Below are 8,733 nucleotides of genomic sequence, written 5' to 3'. Positions count from 1 at the left end.
TCTTCTCAGGCAAACAGAGGACATTTGGGGATTTAAAAAAAAGCATTTGAAGATACCACTGTTCCTGTATAAAAAAAAGAACATTTTGACTTTGCCCCATAAAGTTTACATAGGGTGACTGAACCATGGTGAATGAACCAGCTGATTGAGAAATGTAAGCTTATGCCAGCTAAGAAGACACAACATGGAAATAATACTGCTTTTGAGTTACCAGGTCTCTAACTGCCTTCTCACACCTCCAGCCCCCTGCGCCAACCTAACACGACCCAAACCAGTGTGTCCACTGCACAGACAGTCAACCCTCCACCCTTACACAACGCGTTACAAAAAGAAAATACTGTAACACATCACTAAGCAATGTATCGGTACTGATCACAGAACATGTCCACTCACATGCCATATGATGCCACCCCCAAATAGTGTAACCTGTTCTGAAAATAACATCTGGCACACCTGTCTAAAACATGTAGTGACACAATCCTAGAAATAATGCGGAAAAATGGCCTCAGGTTAAAGCAGTCAACAAATAGTCTTTGCTGATTGTTAAATTCAACATCAAATCTTGTTTTATTTTGTTGTTTCTCTCCATTGTAGGAGGTAATAACAACACATCTTATAAATGTAGTGGTTTTAGAAAGTCTTCATGCGGACAACTGACTTGTCAGGTAACACACACACACAGAGACACACCACGTACTTAATGTTTCCAAAACACTCACACGCATGTTTACAGGGTCAGAAGAATTCACATACTCTAGTTTCATTGACAGCATTTCAACATGTCTACTGCCCCGTCAGCAGCATTTCCTTTCCAGCTAATTTTGAGATATGAAACATAGTCACAGTTGCGTTTCCTGGAAAGGTTACAAGGTCAACAGAGTTTTCCTTTTTCAAGAATTTGGAATTGTAAGCCAAGCTCAGTTAATTTAAAAGCAGTATTCAAGCAATTAATAAATGGTTTATAACAAACTAGTGTAGATATAAAACAGATATAAGGACAATTTGAAATTTTTCAAAATGTATTTGTTCATAACTCCTTATGCAAAGCAACAATCAGACAATAAATGAGTCATGATACAGCAAGTATTATTAATAAAATGCATTAATTGTTATTATTTTATTATTACAGTAATTCATCTCCATCCCTGACAAAGGCCACAAGATGAGACTCAAAGCTCCAGAAGAAATCTAGTAAATGGACACTGAGTTAAAGTTGTAATACTTAATCCTTATTTTTCATGAAACCAAACCTCGTTTTCCGTACTGTTTATGGATTGCATTTTTTCTACAATAGCCATTGAATCGATTTACATTGATACATTTACTTTTAAGTCAATGGCGGTAGCTGTACGAAAGCTATTTTGCGAGGCGGCGCAGCAGAGTCGCCTGAGCAGAGTTGCCTCAACAGAGTCGCCTCTTTTCGCTGGGTATCGGTCTTCATCAAGTTTAAATGCATAAGCTCAACACCGCTGACCTTCCCCCAGCTAATGACCCTTGTTATCACACAGGCTCCACACCGGCACTTTACACCAGGGAGACAGTATAAACAACAACCTCGGTTGACCGGTCTTCAATCACAGCTCCATAATGGGAGTTACCTTGGAACAGTGATATCTGTCATCATCATCCAGCATTAATTTATCATAAGGGATGAGGCATTAGACACTGCAAATACATGGCAGAGCAGTGACAGGGGCTCCCTCTGGTGTGATGAAAAAAACACTGGGAGCTCCATGCTGTGATGGGAAAAATACTATGTATAGCACATAGGTGGTCTGCACAATTAAGCTCCAAATAAATAGTTTTATTTCTTATTTCAAGGCAACGTTATTATCTATGAGATCTTCCTCGTTACGTCTTTCACACATGTGTCAAATTATGTCTGGGGAAAATAAACAGTGTTTCCAAGAAGTTTGCCAGAAAATTATAGTAATTTGCAACTTTGTGAAAGTTTGTGAAAAATGTGCTGGCACTCTGAGAACTATTTTCCCTTTTCTTTGTATGTATCTGTCTATTTATTTGTTTCTATGACACACATCTGGTCACCAAGATCTTCCATTGAGCCCAACTAAATGATGCAAAATATACAGAAAACAATCAGCGCTGTAGCTGCCATTGAGAACCGTGGGCCTCATGCAAGAACCACTTGTATGAACGAGAGATTTGCCGCATGCACCAATTTCCTTGTATTTTGAATTTTCTCATGGCTACGAATACAATTTGCGAGTGTATAAGACCTGTCATAGAAAACATGTGTAACTAGTCTGCTGTTATCTGACTTGGAACACTTGTACGAGCCCACAATACAAAATAAGGTAATAGAAATTTAAGATAAGAACACAAAAATGTTCTTGCACGAGGTCAAGTGATCTCATGTCCTTATTATTTTATTCTGGGAACTTGCACCTTCCACATTTTTAGGCTGATTACAGTTTTTTTAGACTCGGAACATTTAGTCTCACTCCAAATTTGACTAGTTTTGTGCCAACAAAATGAATAAACAATGGATTTAGTATTTCTCCACCAGAAAATTATTCCCGGCACATGAAGATGCTTTGAAACAGCATTTATACTTCAAAATTTGGGAAATTAAATACTATGAAATGCGACCCACTTAAAGGGAAATTAGAGACAAAGTTCTGAGATGAATATTCTTTTTCATCAGTTATTAGTTAGTTATGTTTAAGTGCAGTTGATGACTTGATGATGAAAGAAATCCTTGAAAGAGCTACCTCATTTAAATAAAACTTCAGCTGAAATACTTCAACAGCTAAGTCACTGAATAAAATATGAAAAGCACAAATGATTAAAGTCCCCTTCCAAACAAAGTGTTTTGCTTATTGTCGGTTCACTCGGATGTTCGAGCTTCACTCTGCACAACGATGTATGTGCAGAGTTTTCACGTTCATCTGTTGTCACTTTAAATCTTAGTGTACATAGACACAAAGGCATCTCGCAAACAGCAGCTTTTAAACAAATATTTGCATAGTCACAGATTCACAAAAACTTTTGTGTAAAAACTATATCGGACACATTATTATTCCAAGCCAAGTATTTTTATACATCTTTAAACATGTCTGGGGGGGATCCTTAAATATTTTACACGTTTGACTTTCTTTGTGGTGGTGGTGGTTAGGGAGAGTGTCAGAGGGACTCATAACTGCAGTAATTGTGAAATCCTGGCGACGGCCCTGTAGACGGTTCTCAGCAAAATGACCTTTGGTATTTAGTGTAACCATGTTGCAAGTGTAGAGGATGTATTTCTAGTTATCCATGAAAGTGGAGTGTAAAAGGACAAAATTAATGATTACAAAGCATTGCACAACTTGAAAAAAACTGCAGAGGCTTTTCACCGGCACTGTGCAAAACAAGCTTCGGTTTACAGTAAGCAGCATGTTAACAGTAACCGTGGTTGGTTTACAGTCAGTTCCATAGGGGGCTTTGAAGAGGAGGCACTGTATCCCTCAGGAAGGGGTTCGGGAGCAGATGGTTGCCTGGGTGTGCAGGCTCGGTGGCAACCCTTCCTACCCTTTTTTTTTGTCTGTGTCACCCTGGCTCCTTCGTGGAGGGCAGCTGACAGCCATTCACCCACTCATCAGCGCAGACGCCATGTTGAAGCGTGTCCTTGTTGTGGGAGGAGGCAGATTATAGAACCAGATTGTGGATGGAGGATTTGAGGATGTTTTCAGTCATTGATTTGTGAAAACGGAGCAGGATTGGTGATGGGGAAAATGCTAGATGATGAATGCAGATTTGCTTTCATCTTTTTTGATTTAGCGATTTAAGATTTTGGTTATGGTGTAGCAACCCCACCGTGCAAACAAGAATGTCAATTTTGGACGATTCTTGAAAACCACAGATTACATTCAATGATGAAACATTTATTTTACATCCAGTGGCAATTTTGCTGAAAGTCTCACTTGTGGTGTAAAGGTACATTTTGGTTTACACAACTAAAATGTTGTTGTGTTACACAGCCCTCCAACACTCAGTCCTGCAGAAATCCCCATTATCTTCCGTTGAAGACGTTTGTTTACGTCCAAGACCAACGCTTTTTAAATTCTCACTTTGGGCCATATTTGTGCATGATAACTAATATGGTTATTGTCAGGATAAGGTTGTTGTAATGGCATATAAACAACTCACTCTGGTCTCTTACCTGAAGGTCAGACACTCCACACAACCTCCACACACTGACTTTCTGCCTCCCTACGTAAAGAAGGTCACACTACCTCCTGTGTTGGCACTGAACACTGGCATTCACTCATTAAAGCTATCTGGATAATAAGTAATTCTGTCTCTGGAAGGGCACATCTCCACAAACTGCAACTCTGGTTTGTTTTTGGGAAGGCACAGATCCTTGAATTCGATGCGGAGGTCTCGCTACCCTGTAGGAATTTAAGTGATTCAGCCACTAATGATCAAGGGTTGATGACCAGACTGATATGTGATAATCCAACAATTTCAACAATCTTGATATCATCTCCAGGTTGCTGGCAGTACTACCTAGAAGCAGCAATCTTCAGTGTGGATCTCCACATGTTAATCTGTCTGGATCACATTGTACCGCCACCTGTTTCCCTGTCCTCGCCACACATTTCCTTTGTGTCGTACTTCTTCTTCCTGTTCTCACCATCCTTACAAATCCAGTCCTTACCCTTCATCACTATCCACTTCCTTCTCTGTTTCTTTGCAACTCTTCCCTTTGAAGACACCACATGTCTTCACATTGGGAAAAAACACAGACACACACACTTGCCCCAGTTTACATACAATTTGACCTGTGCAAGAGTTATACAGCTCATCCTGAATGTCTGTGTAAAAAGCATTATTTGTTTAGTCAGTGTTTGCGGTTACTACAACGTGAAAAGCTCTCTCTACCTCTGTCTCGCTCTTTTTTTCCCTTCTCTTTCTGGCTGGTTTCTAATGTATTCTACCCCTTTGGTGGCCTCTAGCCAGCCTCACTCTTATGTTCTTTAACAATGGAGAGGGAGGAGGTCACTTGATGCCTCCCCTAAGCTCGACTCCGCTCAGTTTTGCTCTCCTCATATTCCCTAAAATGCTGTTTTCCCGTCTCTCCTTTCTTCTGCTTTCCTCTCCCCATTCGTCTGCTCCCCAGCCCTCTGGGTGAGGTTGTCCTACCAGGATGTAACTAAACTCACTCTCTCACTCTCTCTCTCTCAGGAGAAAACAAAGAGCTGATAGAGGCACATTACAGTGGGCAGGTTGCTTAGAGCATGTCACATGTAGCGCTCTGCAAATAAGGCTTAAGGAGAAGAAACAGAAGGACTACATGGCCAAAAGTATGTGGGCACCCAAATATAACATCCACATGTGATTGCTGAAGATCTCATTTCAAAACCATGAAATAGATGCTGAAAAAGACAGACTTTCCACAATATATTGGAACCTGGCTCTAGGGATTTACTCCCATCCAGCAATTGGAGTGTTAGTGAGGTTGATGTTGAGTGATGAGGCCTGGCTCAGTGTGTGATAGGATTTGAGGTCAGCGCTCTGTCCAGGACCGCCATGTTCTTCTCAGTCCAGTATCCTTAGGTAATATGTTCATGTTGGATGATTCTGTATGTAATGATTTACGTCCAATGCCAACATTCTGTTGTAATACAGGAAGCAGGCGCACATTTCAAACAGTGCCTCCTGGAAGACACAGTGTTGGACTAGTTTATACACGAAAGTGAAATATAGTGAATACGTGTACCCAATTCTGAGGTCGGAAAGGTGTGGGGTATGGGTTATCCGAAGCTTTTTGACTAGCCAACAAGCTGTTTTGATGCAGTATACTTGCCTCTTAAGAGTGTCTAGGGTAGTTTGGAACAGGCATGTAGTGCATCTGACTTTCTTAGGCCAGAGTTTGCATCCTAAACACATTTCTTAATTACACTTTAACTGTACAGAAGTTTATTTGCCAAAACCTCAGTCTTTCTCTAACTGATATTGTAAAAAGAAATAATTTGAAAACGTTGACATTTAAAGGTGCTGACCTTGAAATTCGGATATCTATTGCCTCCACAAGGCTCTCAACATGGCGACGCTGAGCCAGTGGCTCGCAGCTAACGGTGCTAACAGCGATGATGCCGCTGGTCGGGGCAGCTGTAAGTGCAGTGCAGAGCGACGGCTGTGAGCTAGCCGGTGGATGCATGAACACAACTAACATGCATGAAAAGGTACGAGTGTCTTCATTCTCTGCTCAGGTTTCATGATACCTTTACACAGCAAACTATGCTGAGCCTTCTTTTCACCTCTCTTTATAAGATGGCAGGCGCATCAGGAGCCAGCAGCTACTGCTGCTACAGCCTCAGTCTGTATGTGGAGTCAGCAGAGGAACTTGCCATCAGGTCCTGATCGACCTCCCCTCATCACCTCAACCCCTCCGTCTCTCCACCCCTCCATCCCGGTCCTGGACCGTGCTGGCGGCCATGATGAATGATTCATCCTCCCAGCAAAAAGAGCTGACTCGGCGCTACATTTCAGCTCCATATTTCCAAAGTGGGCAGGAGCTAAATGGCTTTACCAATAGCCTTGCCTTCTCATCAGCTACAGCTACCTTCTTGTTCTACTGCTGAATATGCAAAAGAAGGAAATACAGTATTGAAATGTATTGCTTTCCTTTGAGTAGCAGCCACTAAGGCCTATTTATCTCTCAGGGCTGCGGCTAATTACAGTGTATTGTAGATATACATTTTGAATGTAGGCGTACTTTATCTAATGTGCTACCTCATGAGGTCATTTCTCAATTCAAATGAAGCGGTCTGATACGATCATTTATTGAATGGTCATCTCAAAAGCTCAGGTCACTAAATCGTCAAACAATCTGTCGAGAGTCAATGTCTGTCTCTTTGAAGCTGTTGGATTTGAGGAGCTGGTGCACACAAATATACACTCGCAGTGTGACATTCTGAGATGAAGGACATTTTAGTTCTGCTCTGCTGCAGTGAGCTAATGGTCAATAACAGATTCATTTTCATCAGGCCACACTACGTGAAAGCAGTGTGTGTGTGTGTGTGTGTGTGTGTATGGCCTGCGTGTTTGTGCGTGTCCTTCACTTCCTTCTCCGGCAGTTATTATGAACATTTTGAAATTCTGTACCAGCTTCTAGATCGAGCCGGGGGATTACTCATCTGCCTCAGATATTGTGCTCCTTGGTGGTGCTTGGCTTTGCGGCTGACTTAATGAGAGTGGAAGGCTTTGTTGTTGTGAATTTCTCTATTCATCCAAAAGAGGAGGAAAGGTGCTCCACTGAGGAGAAAAGGGGAAAAAAAAATAAGGTAGCTACTCTCAGCTGCTTTTCTCGGTGAAAAGGAATGACAACTAATACCTGAGGGCACTTCCTTATCTCCAGCCTGTCAACACAGACAGGCCATATCATTCAATGGGAGCTTTACTCAATGGGGAAAAGCCATCTACCAATGGGAATAAGCCCTTTCTTGAAAACAGTGGTGCTCTATATCTTACTGTGACTCCGTAACCTTTATCATACAGCGTTTATGGAAGAATGGTTCCTCACTCTGCCAAATACTGAGACTTTCTTTCATTTCCTGATTTCAAAGCAATTCTGTGATGTTCTCGGCTTAGAGGAAACAGGATGAGGTGAGGAGGCAGGAAGTGCATTGTGGGAGAAAGATGAGATTATGGGGTGAGGAGAGAAGATCAGGTTGAGATTCAAAAGATGTGCTGACCGCAGGTGGTGTTGTTAATGGGAGTGTGTCTGTGAGAACGTTGCTCTCTCGGACATTTTTCTTGATCCGTGTTTAAGGATCACAATTTAAACGATGCAATTTTAAAGCTCTGCTCCTCTTTCCTGGTATTTTGCAAAATGGAGAAATGGAACAACATCATCACTGGATGACATGATAGAAGTTTGAAAAAAAATACATATGAGAAAGATGATGATACCACAAGGCTCAATGTCTTGAGAAATATAAGTGACTTAGGGAAAACAAATTATGCATAAACAAAATGAACATTTTCTATGGCGAAACTGGATTAAGCTGTAGCTACATGGCTGTACACAAAGAGACAGAGACCTAAAAAAAACATCCTTTTAAATTTCATGTAACCCCAGAGCAAAACCATCAAAACCACATCCTGCGAATACCCACTGGAACCACATCCGTCCGCGCTAAAAACAGTAGTTCTTCACATGCTTTGTGGAAATTGTCATATAGAAAGCTCACTCAAAACAGTCATGTTATTTGGAGACCCACCTTTTAACAAAAACGGTGCTCAGTGCTCCTGATAAAAGACAACTGTCCAGGGAGCCCCCCCCCCCCCCCCCCCCTTACACTCACACAAAAGTGTCTCCCAAGAAGAAATCAATGACTTGGAGGTGGTGATATGCCACAATCGACTACACAGCCCACTAAATAAGCAGCCACTGGCAGATGATGTTAAATGAGGGTGGGAGGAGATAACGCATTCGGTCACAGCGTTTCTCTGGTCCTTTGAGAGAACAAGAAATAATTCTAAGGTATGAGGTGAAAAGCCAGACAGTCAAAAGTGTCCTTCTTCTAGTGGACAGAATTATAGATTGGTAGATGTCATGACCGACTGACAGAAGTTTGAAGCTTCGTGCTGTAACATCTCAAACACACATAATAGAGATGTTATGTTCTGTACAGCCCGCACAGATACAGCTTTTTACCTTTCCACTCAGATAATCTCATTTTCAGTTCTCCCCAGTAACACCAAGTCTTGTGGTCTGGTAATGACAGT

This window comes from Anarhichas minor, unplaced genomic scaffold (assembly GCF_050575085.1).
Source record: "Anarhichas minor isolate MPS153535 unplaced genomic scaffold, ASM5057508v1 ptg000002l, whole genome shotgun sequence".
Lineage (NCBI taxonomy): Eukaryota > Metazoa > Chordata > Actinopteri > Perciformes > Anarhichadidae > Anarhichas > Anarhichas minor.
The sequence above is the reverse complement of the archived record's forward strand: the minus strand, read 5'-3'. Positions refer to the sequence as shown.